The 13,055-nt window shown below is 34.2% G+C and overlaps 1 protein-coding gene across 2 annotated transcripts in view; it reads left to right on the plus strand.

Moving 5' to 3' along the window:
- The first annotated feature begins 3,338 nt into the window (after positions 1-3,338).
- Positions 3,339-13,055, plus strand: part of LOC134531091 (uncharacterized) — a 101,928-nt gene continuing 92,211 nt past the window's right edge. Inside the window, exon 1 of one of the 2 annotated variants that reach the window (XM_063366626.1) lies at positions 3,339-3,548. The gene's annotated coding sequence lies outside the window, so the exon portion shown is untranslated. The remainder of the gene's footprint in view (positions 3,549-13,055) is intronic. The other variant, XM_063366627.1, reaches the window with a different exon arrangement.

Here is a 13,055-nt window from a genome sequence, read left to right on the forward strand (position 1 = left end):
ATGGTATTCCGAGTCTTTGTTTTAAAACTTTAGTGTTAATTCCGCAAAAGAGTTTTCTGTAGGCTACTTGCAGACATGCCATGCATAAAAACAGGATTTTTTTATGTACCGGATAAAGATGTTGAAAAATAAAGCTTCTATGGTCTCTCTATTTAACACTGTTTTGAATATCCTGGATTGCAGTCATTACACCACTTACTTCGGCACAACAAAAATAATATTCTTGCAGGTCTCACTGCTAAGTCAAATATGTTTGGCAAGCAGCTTTCACAGATTGAAAATCCCATAGTTTGCAAGAAAAAAAATGATTGAGGTACAAATACGTTTACAGCAGCACAGATGACAGTGATAATTCTGAGGACAGTCAACATAATAATTGCAATTAATATTCAAGAAAAATTCAATGTTTTGGCATTAAATGAAATGCTATCCAATATAATATTTCTGTTTTTACTGAACTAAAAACTGAAAAAACACGTGACAGTAACACAACGTGGGGTTTCTGAAGGAGAAGTTCTAGTAATGTTTATGAAACCATATGGTAGGGCCAAAAAATACACAAAAGCGTGAAAATACATTGCTTTAGAACGAATAAAGATAATTTTATCTACACATAACAAAACAGCAAGTGGAGACTGTGTACTTTATGCCTTTAAAATCCAGTGTTTTAGTTTCAATTTAGTTAACTTTTAACTTTTAGAAAACAAGACTAAGTTATGTGTTTTTAATTGCAGTCAAGGTGTTTTTTGCATGAATTCAAAATTTCGTTTGTTTTGTGCATTTTCAGTATTTTTATTGCACAATTCTTCATAATCACTTGGAAATATCACAACATGTAACATCTGGTCACATACGTTACTTCAGGGCGTCACATACATTACCCAATTGAAAATTCATAATCTCATTGGAAATGCTGATGTGTTAATTTAAATGATATGGAAAGAATCTTTGTTCATTTATCAGCAAAAAAATATATAATACTTGTTATATTTACTTCCACCAGATCAGACGAATTACAAGTAGGTTGTGAAAGACACATGACTTTCATTTGTACGAGTCCTGTCCATTACCAGCCATATTAAAACATTTCTTGTATCAGTACTTGTTTGGTTTTGTTTTAAAAATTACAAGAAAAACATAAAGTACTAAAGTGTATATTGTTTTCAATTATAAAAATTAAATAATGTTATAATTCCAACGATTTAGTGGTAGTATATTTGCCTGACTAATTCATTAGGAATTGTTGAGCTCTGCTTAAAAATTACCATGGAAAAAATTCTCAACTATGCTTAAAGCAAAAACAAGTATAAAAAATTATAAGGCACGTACCAATGCGTTTGGCTGGATGGCAAGGCATGTTCGCTCGTGCTTAATCAACCAGAACCGGCACGGTATCTCAAGAAAGGGAAATATACTACCATGGTGAAGTTTAAACTATTACAGCCAGTGCTCATAAAACATCAAAACTCTAACATTAGCATCCATCATGCACCTCTGCTCAAAAATTATACTGTGACAAAATACTAAACACTGCTAAAAGCCAAAACTTCCCAAAATTCTATAGAATTGTACCATTGCTTGTGGCTGGAGAGCAAGGCATGTTCGTTCTTACTGAATAAGCCATAACTGGCGCAGCATTTCAAGAGAGGAAAAGATACTACAATGTGGAATCTCCAACTGTTACAACCATTGCTCATGAAACATCATCACTCCACTATTAGCATCATTCCCTCAACTCTGCTCAAAAATTCCACTGTGACAAAAATTGTAACACCGCTGAAAGCGAAAATGGTTGAATAATATTGACCATGTACCACTGTGTGTGACTGAAAGACAAAGCATGTTCGCTCGTGCTGAATCAAGCAGAACCTGGGTGGCATCCCAAGAAAGAGAAATATACTATCGTAATGAATCCTACACAGTGTTATTAAACTTCAACACAGCATTTTTAGTGTCAATTGCGCAGTTCTGCTAAATACCTTTTCTCGATGTTTGTGTGCTGGGTTTATAATGGTGTTGACATATTCATCGACATAAGTGCAGTTTTGCAATTTGGTTGTTATCATAGTTCTTACTATTACCACACTTTATGTCAACTCTATACTGAAAAGCACTCGTTCACTTATCTCAAGCCTCCTTTACTGTAGATCTGTATTGGATATGTACATATTTCACCGTAAAAATAGACAAAATTATCTTTTCTCGAGCATGTGTAACATTCTGGACGTCTTCATATTCACCAATAACACACTGCCATAACACTTTATGTTCGAGGTAAGTTCTCACGGCAAATTGACATGTGTTTTAATGTTCCTGGAATCACTTCTATATCAATATCGGCATCAATACGCAATCACTTAAATATTCAACAGCATACTTTGAAATCACCGTCCATTCATAATCATTTTCTCCCTGGACCTATTACATGCCATGTTTTGTAGGACCGAAAAAAAACTAATTCACTGCAACATTTAATGTGCACACTCACGAGAACGACAAAAAACACACATAGACAAAAAAACGTGCGGAACACAAATATAGAAAATACCTTTTATAACATTAAACAAATTAAGTCTTTTCTTATTCACAATATATATAAGCTTTAAAGATCGTTGAATATTTATTTCAATATGCGACGAGTATTTTTGTGAATTAAAACTACTTTTGTTTTATATTTAAAGGCATGCAAAATGTACTATAAATTTTTCAAAAATTCCTTTTAAAAACTGTGTTATTTTATTTAGTATTTAAAATAAGTTTAAATTTTAAAATTTTGATCTGGTTCAGTCAAATGATGATCTGGTTCAATCAAATGATGATCTTTTGTAGTGTCATAGAGTTGAAAACTTTATATTCTAATTAAACCAGAAAGGTTATTATATTTAAATAAGTAAAAAGTATTTTTTGAAAGAGTATGCTTGATGCTACATATATATCACATAACTGAAAAGTTTTACCAGCTAGTTCACACCGTCAGAACAGGAAAAGTGCAGGCAGAGATATCTCCTCCCCTCCCCCCAATCACTTTTCCGTTTCCCTTACCGCTCAGGAAAGCCCTCTACCAAGCTGTCAAACTTTATTTAATGGATGAATTTGAAAGTCAAATTTTCTTCAAACTTAATCAAAAATATATGGAGAGAGTTTAAACGCTTTTATTCATAAATTTTATTTACGTTCCTTTCTCTCGTCATTATTTTAAAAGTAGGCTTAATATAAATAGAATACTTTAAATGTAGTAGTTAATTGAGTTAAATAAAGAAAAATGCCGCATTTTTAAGCTTTGAAAACCATTCAGTATTGTTAGGGAAAAAGAATAATCCATAGAAGAAAAATATACTGTTTCTTGATTCAAGTACTCCTTTCTTTTCAAATAACAATCTACAGCACTTAAATTGTTTATAAATCTTAAACATATTATTTAATTATATGTTCTTTGCTCTTTTAGTAAAGGTGCTGATATTGTAACTTAAACTTTACTTCAATATTCAAGGGCACTAATGTGGTGAACATTTTCATGAAGTTTTAAACTCTTTACAATCTGCAAGTGGGTATGTATACATTCAATGATTTGTTTTAGGTATTATTATTTGTATTAACTAAATAAATGTTCTATTGGTCTAAACATATTAATGAAATAGTATCCACAAAAGGTGAAACACATTTACCCGTGACAACACCTTTTATATGCAACTCTATTTCTTTTTATGGTTACATGTGACAATGTTTTGTCAAATTAGCGTATTTTATTAACATATTCATACTAAGGTTTTCTGTGGCGAATATTGCTAGTTTTTTTCATTGTATTGCTTCCATATCATATATTTCTAAGACCTAGTTTTAAATACCACAAATATTGCGAGAATGTTACACATATTTTATGATACATTGATATTCTCCAACCCATTATTTCTCCAAGTTAAGCGAATTTAACGCAAAGAAAATAAATACACCACCAGCAGAAGAGCAGGTATCTGGAAAGCCAATCAGAAGGATTCATTTTTTCAAAGCCAAACTAAGATGTCAAACCAAACACGTTGATTTTATACAGGCCTTAATTTTTTTACCATATTCGGTTAGATGTGTTTTGAGCACTGTAGCCATTATTTATAAAGTGATTTGGTCTTAACAAATACGTTTTTTTAGTCACGTTCTACAATGGCATGGAAACGTAAAAACGGAAACCAGATCTAAAAAAAAAAAAAAAAAAAAAAACAGATTGCGTTTCTTTATCCGTATCTCGCTTACACAAATGACACAGAAACGTAACAAATGTAAAAAAAAAAAATTGGACTGAACTTTCTGATTACTACGAAGAGTAATTTAACTGAAAAATATTTGAGATCTGAGAAAAACATACAGTCAGGATTTACATATATATTAAACAGGCCGCGGAGTGCCGCCCACTACCTCATGTGTTGAAATTGAGTTTACGCGTGGACGTCTGTGAAAAAGATGATACTGAGTTACTTCTAGTGTTGGTAACATTTGTTTCTTTGGCGGGAACGCGGTGGAGACCCGAAGCCACGCGCTGCCGAGGGCAATGCGATGAATAAAGAAGGGGGAGGAAATAAATGAGTGAGATTTGAAGGAAAAAAAAAAGGGGGGGGGGGGTTTGAATCCAAGAGAAGGCCATTGCCGAGCTGATACGTACCGTTCCATGTCCGCATGCGTGTCACTGTAGATACTCCGTTACGTGAGTTCCGCCTCCGTTTACGTGATCCGTTTCAGCTTCCGTGTTATATGTGTAACTAGCTCTACTGGTGAAGGTGTTCACCAAGTGCTCCAACATATGAAACGTTTTTAAATACCGTAACTAGTTAATGATCCAGTGTTGTGTTAGCAAAGTGCACAGGCGATTCTCCAGCGTGGGATCACTTTAGACCACTTAACTTTGTCGGTATGAACCTGAAGCCGAAGTTTGTTGGCCGAATTCACTCATTCTCTGTACTTCTGTTGTCACATCTCGCCAAGATGTCGTGCACTCATTGTTCTCGCACTACCAGCTACAAGTTTGGATGATCGAGAACCATGTTTTTTTTAAGACTGGAAAACAAATTTACTGGAAAAATTTAAAAGCGCCTTGAACAAGAGGTGATTTGGTGGGAAGGGGGGAGATATATCACAGCACGTTACATCATAGATTCTTATTGCTTTATAACAACGATAAACTATAAATTGGGCGATTAAAATGTAATAATATATGCCAATATAGGAATAGGATTACAAACTTCAAGGCAAAAAAAACCTTCGATGCTATGTTACTGTTAAAAAGGTTGTTGGTTGATTGGTTCAGAACGTAATCTGGTCATGCCGTGTCTCGAGTGGTGTCGATCGAATTAATACTCATTTAAAGAACTATTGCAAAGTTCACAAAGCGCAGGGAAATTCTATACTATTAACTGTTTTATGAATGTTAACAACATATGCAGTATTTTAATGAAAAACTTTGTCGATAAATCGGTCCACAGTCGGGGTTTAGTAATTTTTTTGGAATTATTTTTCGCTTTTATGGAGCCGTTTCAATTTATAGTTTGAAATTTTGGTCTGCTAATCAAATGATTCGGTAGTCTACGTAGTTACTCCGGCAGCGAATTCTAGTGGCGGATGCGGATCAACGTGTGATTCTCGTCAAGAAATATAGTTGAAAACATAATTTGTTTATATTTGATATTTTAGGCATTATTTAAAATAATTATACATTAAATTTCGTGTCCTTTTTTCGTATTATAAATGTATTTGCAACATGAGAACACATTAATTTTCTGATACCAAGTTTAAATATCACACATCTCCGACAAATAGGTACTGAAAGACTAGTTCAATTTTTTATTTATTTACGAGAATTCATATTTTTATCTGTTATGGTAGAATTTATTTTTAATACCATTAATACTACCTTAAAAGGTTGTTTCATAAATTATTTTGCTTTAATAATTTTTTGTTTTCACTTATAATTTTTAATTATTTCATATAAACTATGTTATTGTTTGTACGTGGTATTATTAATTATTAGTGTTTCATTATTGGCTATGAAAAACTTAAAAACCATTATACATTTTAATGCTTTCATGAACTTAAGTATGGAATCATATAGGTTAGAGTTTACAATTATTCGCTCGTATGTATCATGTGTCACGAGTTTTCCAGGTTTTTGGTTAAGCTTTTGTTTATTTATGAAAATTATCATAAAAAATAATTAACAGTAGTTCTAGCATATGGCAAGTCGAGCGCTGGTTTCAGGCTGGGGATTGTAAATCGGTTCAATGACCAACCGCCCTGATGTATAGGCGGCCATATTGGATGACCTTGACATTTGACCGTGAAACTGAACCTGGCGGACATCCTGGATCAGCCATTTTCAATTCTGCCATTTTGGATCCACTATTTATTTTTCTGCCATTTTGTTTTCTAGAACATTCCGCCATTTTTTAATTCTCTTTAAGGTCGCCATCTTGAATTCTATAAATTTTTCACTTTTCGTTAGGACAGCCATCTTGAAAATCCGCAATTTCAATTTTAAAAAAATTAGGAAAATTTTTTAAATTAATAAAAATTTTAATTTAAAAATTTAATATATAAAACACGATTCCACTATTTTAATCATCTTGAAAATGTGTAGTTATTATCCAATTTTATTGGGAAATATTTTAAAAACAATAAAAAATTCTATAATAAAATTTTAAAAATAAACTTTATAAAATGTTTTGGGTTCGGACACAGTGAGGTTAATCGATTAAAAATTTTGACGGATCCTTTTTCCACATAGGCCATTGGCAGACAGACCTCTCACCACTAATTACAAGGCAGATATTACGTCAGCTAGTATGATGTCAATGTGGCCATTTTTTTTTTTAATTTTATGGAAGCCGCTATATTGGATCTGACATATTGTTTTCGTATACTAAATGGCACTGCCAACATATTAGTTTATTTTTATCGCTAATGTGCAGGAATCATTTATTACCAGGTCACCCACCATATTGTTGGTCATCTTAGCCGGCATCTTAAAAATCTGTAATTTTTAAGCTAGAAATTTGAAAATTTTCCAAAAATCATCCAAAAATCACTTTTTAAAATAATGATTGATTTGATTACCTTGGTTTGATCCTTGATCAACGAAAAAAAGAAATGACAGGTAGAAAAAATAAACAACAAAATTACATACAACAAATTTATAACATAATTTCTGCAAGTACGAAAACAAGGAAAATTAATAACATTTCTTGATTTATGCAACTACTGCCACGAATTAAAGCGAGGTGGGAAGACATATCCCTAACACAGGATCCTCTAATTTTTTTTAATTTGAGAATCTTCTCCACCAAGTATGTATCGGAATACATCGTAGGTTGAATCTTCGGCATAGAAGCAAGCATGAATTGGCTTGTGTTCAAAATCTTTGAGATAGTAGATCCTAGGTTCCTATTAGCGAATGTTGGTCACACGGAATAGTGCGGGACTACAATTCGCAGAGAAACTTTTCTCAAAGATGCGTTTCTGCTAAGATCCGCACAATATCACCGACGTAAGATATAGACTTTCGTGGATCTTTCTTCGTGTTTGAAAACACTGTTTGCAGCAAGTTACACTACTTTAAGTCTTTGGGCGTGGTATAATGCACCATAGAACTGTATTCGCTTATTAGTTTCGGAAAGATATCCAGCCACTTGTAATTTTTGTTAGCCGTGAACTGTCACCAAATCTTAGTCCGCTAATTTCTGTTAAACCTTTCGACAATAGAGGCATTGACATTACTATATTTTGAGTAGTTTTTTATGCCAAACTTCTTCATTAAAGCCTTGAAGATCTAATTATAGAATTTTTTGCCGCGATCCGTTTGCAGGTGTGACGGTACATGCCCATCATGCAAAATGTCTGTCATTGGCTTGGTTACATCTATTGCATTCTTCGATTCCACAATCCTGCTTAAGCGAACTTGCTATTCACATCGATGACCGTCAACATGTACTTGAAATCTTTATTCATTTGGGAATACAGTCTCATCTCACCATGGTCCGCCTGGAATAAATCCTCAAGTTCACACACTATGAGTTCGCGCCGAAAGTATTTTCGTCTAGCAGGAGAATGAAGTTCGCGAACGATTCCAGTTTTACTTATGGTATGTAGCCGGCATTCCTCAATTCTTCGAGTATAGAGACCATTTCGTGAGGTGCGGATAGTTTCCTGCACTAAGCGAAGCAAGAAAAAGTATTAACCTGTCGAACAATTGGTTTGGGTCATCCAAATATACATAGTCAAAGTTCTGACCACTTTCTAGCTTTTTTTAAACCTTCACAATGTAGGTACTGCTTGTTCACTGAAGAGTTTGATAAGAATGACGATTTTTTCATGATATTCGTCTTTATATATATACCACTTTCCGGATCGTTATCGCCAAATTCGCACGAGTTAGTTCTATAATTATATTGTACTCTTGTAAATCTTCGAGATAATAGCCTTTAGGTTCCTTGCGAAACAGCGATTCCTACAGACCTAGAGTCCCGTGTGATTTGAATTATTCTACATTTATGGTCATAAGTCTTTTTTTTTAGCATCACCTAACCTCTTACTATGTTTTCTGTACACTCCATAGGTCGAGTCATTATTTCGACTTGTGAAAATGGCCAGACCATTACATTAACTTGTCCGCGTCTCCGCAAATTTTTCTTGTGCATAGACTCTGTACTTCTAATGTCCTCTTCTTCTGGAGCTGCATCATATTTCCTCTTTTTTGCAGTAAGCATCTCGTCATCAACTTCTGTCTTCACACTGATCGTTGATTATTACTTATTTTTAATTTCGTCGAGATGACTAGTGATTGGTTTAAATATCTCTAAATTTCTATTTCACGTGCAAGTGTAGCTCTTCTAGGAAGTATATATTTTTCACGAACAGACTGTATAGCTCGATGAAGATTACTGACCAAATTGTACTGGCTGAAAAAATTTTGTAAGACTTCCTTTTATACTTTTTGTTCGTCCGCAGAAACCACTTTACTGTCGCTATAGAAATTTGTATTTGTTGTTAAACGAGTTAGTAATGTCTTCAGACTACTTTGAGAAGCACTAAAATCGTCCTATCTTTATGCGTTGATACTTCGATCATGTCGCGGATTCGAGAATCCGAGACCTCCACGCGCTGGTCGATTGCTAACATGTAGCCTACTGTAGTAATACGTTTGTCACATTTTCTACTGTTTGAGCCAGTAGTGAAAAGTATTTCCGGTAGTGCGACTGCTATGACAAAATTTCGAAATGCTTTGACTCATGTCTGACGATAAACTGATCGAAACCTTGTCTATGACAATAACTAGAGTAGTATATAATAATCGGAGCCGGCAAAGGTTACAGGTTGAGGAGCCTAAGGAGCAGACCCCCATCTTGGATTATGACAATAAGGTGGCTATCTTGGATGACCTTGACTGTGACTTTTGACATTGACCTTCAAAATTTGCCAAACATAGGCAAAAAATACTCAAAATTGGCCAAAATTGTTCAAAAATTCGGTTCGTCAATATTACAGTTAAAAAAAACTGCCAAAATCTAAAAAATGAAAAATAAAAAAAAAACCTATTTCGAGGGATAAATTCCCATTTTTAGAAAACGTTTTTTGGCTAGTCCTCAAAAAATGTCAGAGGCTTGAAAATTCCCCATTGAGGCTTAAATTCCCCACCGTCAAGCCTCCAATAAGCCTCTAAGGGGAAGCTTTAACCTCAACATTGACCTCAGGCAGCATAGTTGCACTTTTCATTATGGCCTCCATCTTGAAAATTCGTAATAAAAGATAGGATTTCAAAAAACTAAAAACTCATTAAAATTATCTATTTAAATGTAAAATCGTCCGCCACGTTGAAAATCCATATTTTTAATTTTAGAAATTCGGGAATAATTGTAATATTTATAACAAATTTACTTTAAATTTATTTTATTAAAAACTCGTTAGCTTCAAGGATTCTTCAGTTCGAACCTGGTAAGGTCATTTGATTAAAATGGCGTCAGATCCTTCCTCCATCGGAGCCAACGACAGACTGACCTCCCACCACTAATTCCAAGACATATTACGTCAGCCAGTATGACGTCATTGCGGCCAACTAGTTTTCGTCTGCTAGAGGCAGCCATTTTTTTTTTCGCCTGCTAGAGTGCACTGCCGACATATAATTCGCACCCCCAGAATAATACTGTCGTAACTCCCAAAAATGCCATTTTGAGGTAAGTGCGCAGCCTGACTCACCAATTTGACACGCATATAACAGTAAAACTGTCGTATCTCTAAGTACGAAGGACATCAGTCAATGAACAAAACCACAGTATGGATCTAATCGTTTTACAGTGAGTATAAACACAAAGACTGTCGTATGTATAACACCACAGATTATCTGTCAGAGAATGGGTATTGGATTGATCATAAAACTGTAGTAACTCCAGTTACTACAGTTTTGCTGTTAAAATAAATTTTTTTTTTAAAGTTTGGTGCTGTGGTAACTCCAGTTACAACAGTTTTGTTGTTAAGAGAAAATATATTTTGAAGGTTGGTACTGTATGTTACATCTGGTGACCGCCATTATTAACCAAAGTGTTGTTAATGTTTGTGCGACCAACGTGAACACAAGACCAGAGGTTAATAATTCATACAAGATTTTGGGAATTGGGGGATATAACGAAGCAGCGCACATTTATAGTTAACAACATGATGAAAATAGAACCCACAAACCAAAGTATGCTTTCACGTGCAAACAATTTTGCATATTACTTTATTGTCGAAGATATAAAAGTAAGAGTTTACAAAACATTCTTCTTGAGTACTTTAGGAGTGAGCGAGAGGTATGCTTATACAGCATGGGACAAGCTAGACGAACTAGGCATAGTAGGTTCAGACAATCGTGGCAAGCATCGTAACCACATAAAAACAGATGATGTTATATTAGATGGGATTCGCAGCCACATAAAATCCTTCCCTGTAATAGAAAGCCACTACTTACGTGCTCAAACAAGGCGATGTTATTTAGATGGGAGCCTATCGATTTCTCACATGTACCGACTGTATAAAGAAAAATGTAGCATATCAAATGAGGTATGTGCTAAGGAACACACGTATGCAAGAGTGTTCAACAACGAATTTAATTGAGGTTTTTTCATACCGAAAAAGGACCAGTGTGTACTTCGCGAGCAATACAATAACGCCAGTCTTGAGGAACGTGTGCAGCTCGAATATAGATATCAAAACCACATTAAATGTAAAATAATGTCACGTGAAATGAAAAGGGCTGATGTGGAAGTAGCACTAAAAAAACAGGCAAATAAGAGTATGTGACTTTGAGTTATAGTCAGTACTCCAGACACCTTGTGGGATTGTTTCTGTATTGTACTATAAGAGGAGACTAAACGTGTATAATTTCACAATATTTGACAATGCATCAAAGGATGGCTATTGTTACCTGTGGAATGAGGCATCTGGAAACAAAGGAGAAATAGAAATTGCATCGTGTGTGTATGAATATATAAAGTGTTCAGACTGTACAGATTTCATATTCTACAGCGATAATTGTTGTGCTCAAAACAAAAACAAATTCCTAGCTGCAATGTTTATGTTCGCCACCCAGACACTACAGAATGTAGAGTCCATTACACACAAATATTTGATTGTAGGACACACACAGAATGCTGGAGATTCGATGCATTCTTGTATCGAAAAACAAAAAAAGAGAGCTTTGAAAAGTGGTCTTGTTTATGTACATTCACAGTGGACTGGGATTGTTCAGTGTTCCAAAAAGACAGGAAATCCTTATCATGTGAGGGAAATGAACTTTACCGACTTTCATGACTTTAAGACATTATCTGCAGAAATGGGAAGTAATTTAACTGCAGATGAACATGCAGATGTTGTGAAATGGAATGACATTCGCGTACTAAAAGTCAAGAAAGATCACAAATATGTGTTATTTTATAAGACAGATTTTGAAAGTGACGAATTCAAATCTATCCATATTAGGCGACGTCGAAGAGGTCGTCCGTTTTCTGAGGGTTTTTCACTTACTCCTGCCTACATAGCAAGGCCATGCATCTCTTCTGAAAAGGAGGACCTTTCATCATTATGTACTGTTGGAATAATTCCAAGTGTATATCACGAGTTCTGTCAGTCCCTACCAAAAACTACTGATCAGTCAAAGCGAAGCAACAATCCCAATGAGAATACTTTAGAATGTGAAAGCGAGTAGCTAGTGTTTTTTGTTGTTGATGAAAACTCTTTACAAACAACTGCATAATGTGTTGCATTGATGATACTTGTATTTTAAATGTAATTTGGGACAGTGTAATTAATGTATGTTCTCTATAGTAACTACAGTATATTCAACCAACTTGAAGTATTTAAATAGTCACTGACAGTTAACTTGTTGTATCTACATTTTTTTAATGTTCAAATTCGACTGCAGTTGTGTTGAATTAACTTTTATTATAAGTATTATAAGTGTAATTAAGGAAAATGTAACATTTAGTTTTTGTTGTCTTTACTAACCAGAATGTCATTAATAATCATTCATAATAAACATTTTTGTAATTCTTTATTTGCACTTGTCACCAACAGTTAAACTGTTGTAACTTCATTCATTATTTTTTTTAAAATATCTATTTTCAATTTCAGAAGTCTATTAGAAGGTATCTTCGAAGCATTGCAATAACAACACATGCCACAAAAATTACGAAAGGGAGGTAGCTGACCCTGATTTATCATGACACTTTCAAATTTTTAAACCCAATTTACTCAAAACATTGAATTCGTAGTTACGACAGTCTTATTCTGGGGGTGCGAATTTTAATTTTTACCTATTAGAGTGTCAATCACCATACAGTCAACTGCCGTGACATCCACCATCATGTTGGATGATTTACTGCCATCTTGGAAATCCGTAATTATTAAACTAGAAATTCGGGAAATACCCTAAATTCATTTTAAAATAATTTGCTCATTACGTTTCTTATTGATTAGATTGATAACTGTCCTCGGTTCGATCCCTCGACGATGCAAAACATGTAAATTTAAGTAAAATAACTTATTTA

This window comes from Bacillus rossius, chromosome 3 (assembly GCF_032445375.1).
Source record: "Bacillus rossius redtenbacheri isolate Brsri chromosome 3, Brsri_v3, whole genome shotgun sequence".
In the NCBI taxonomy this organism is placed as follows: Eukaryota; Metazoa; Arthropoda; class Insecta; order Phasmatodea; family Bacillidae; genus Bacillus; species Bacillus rossius.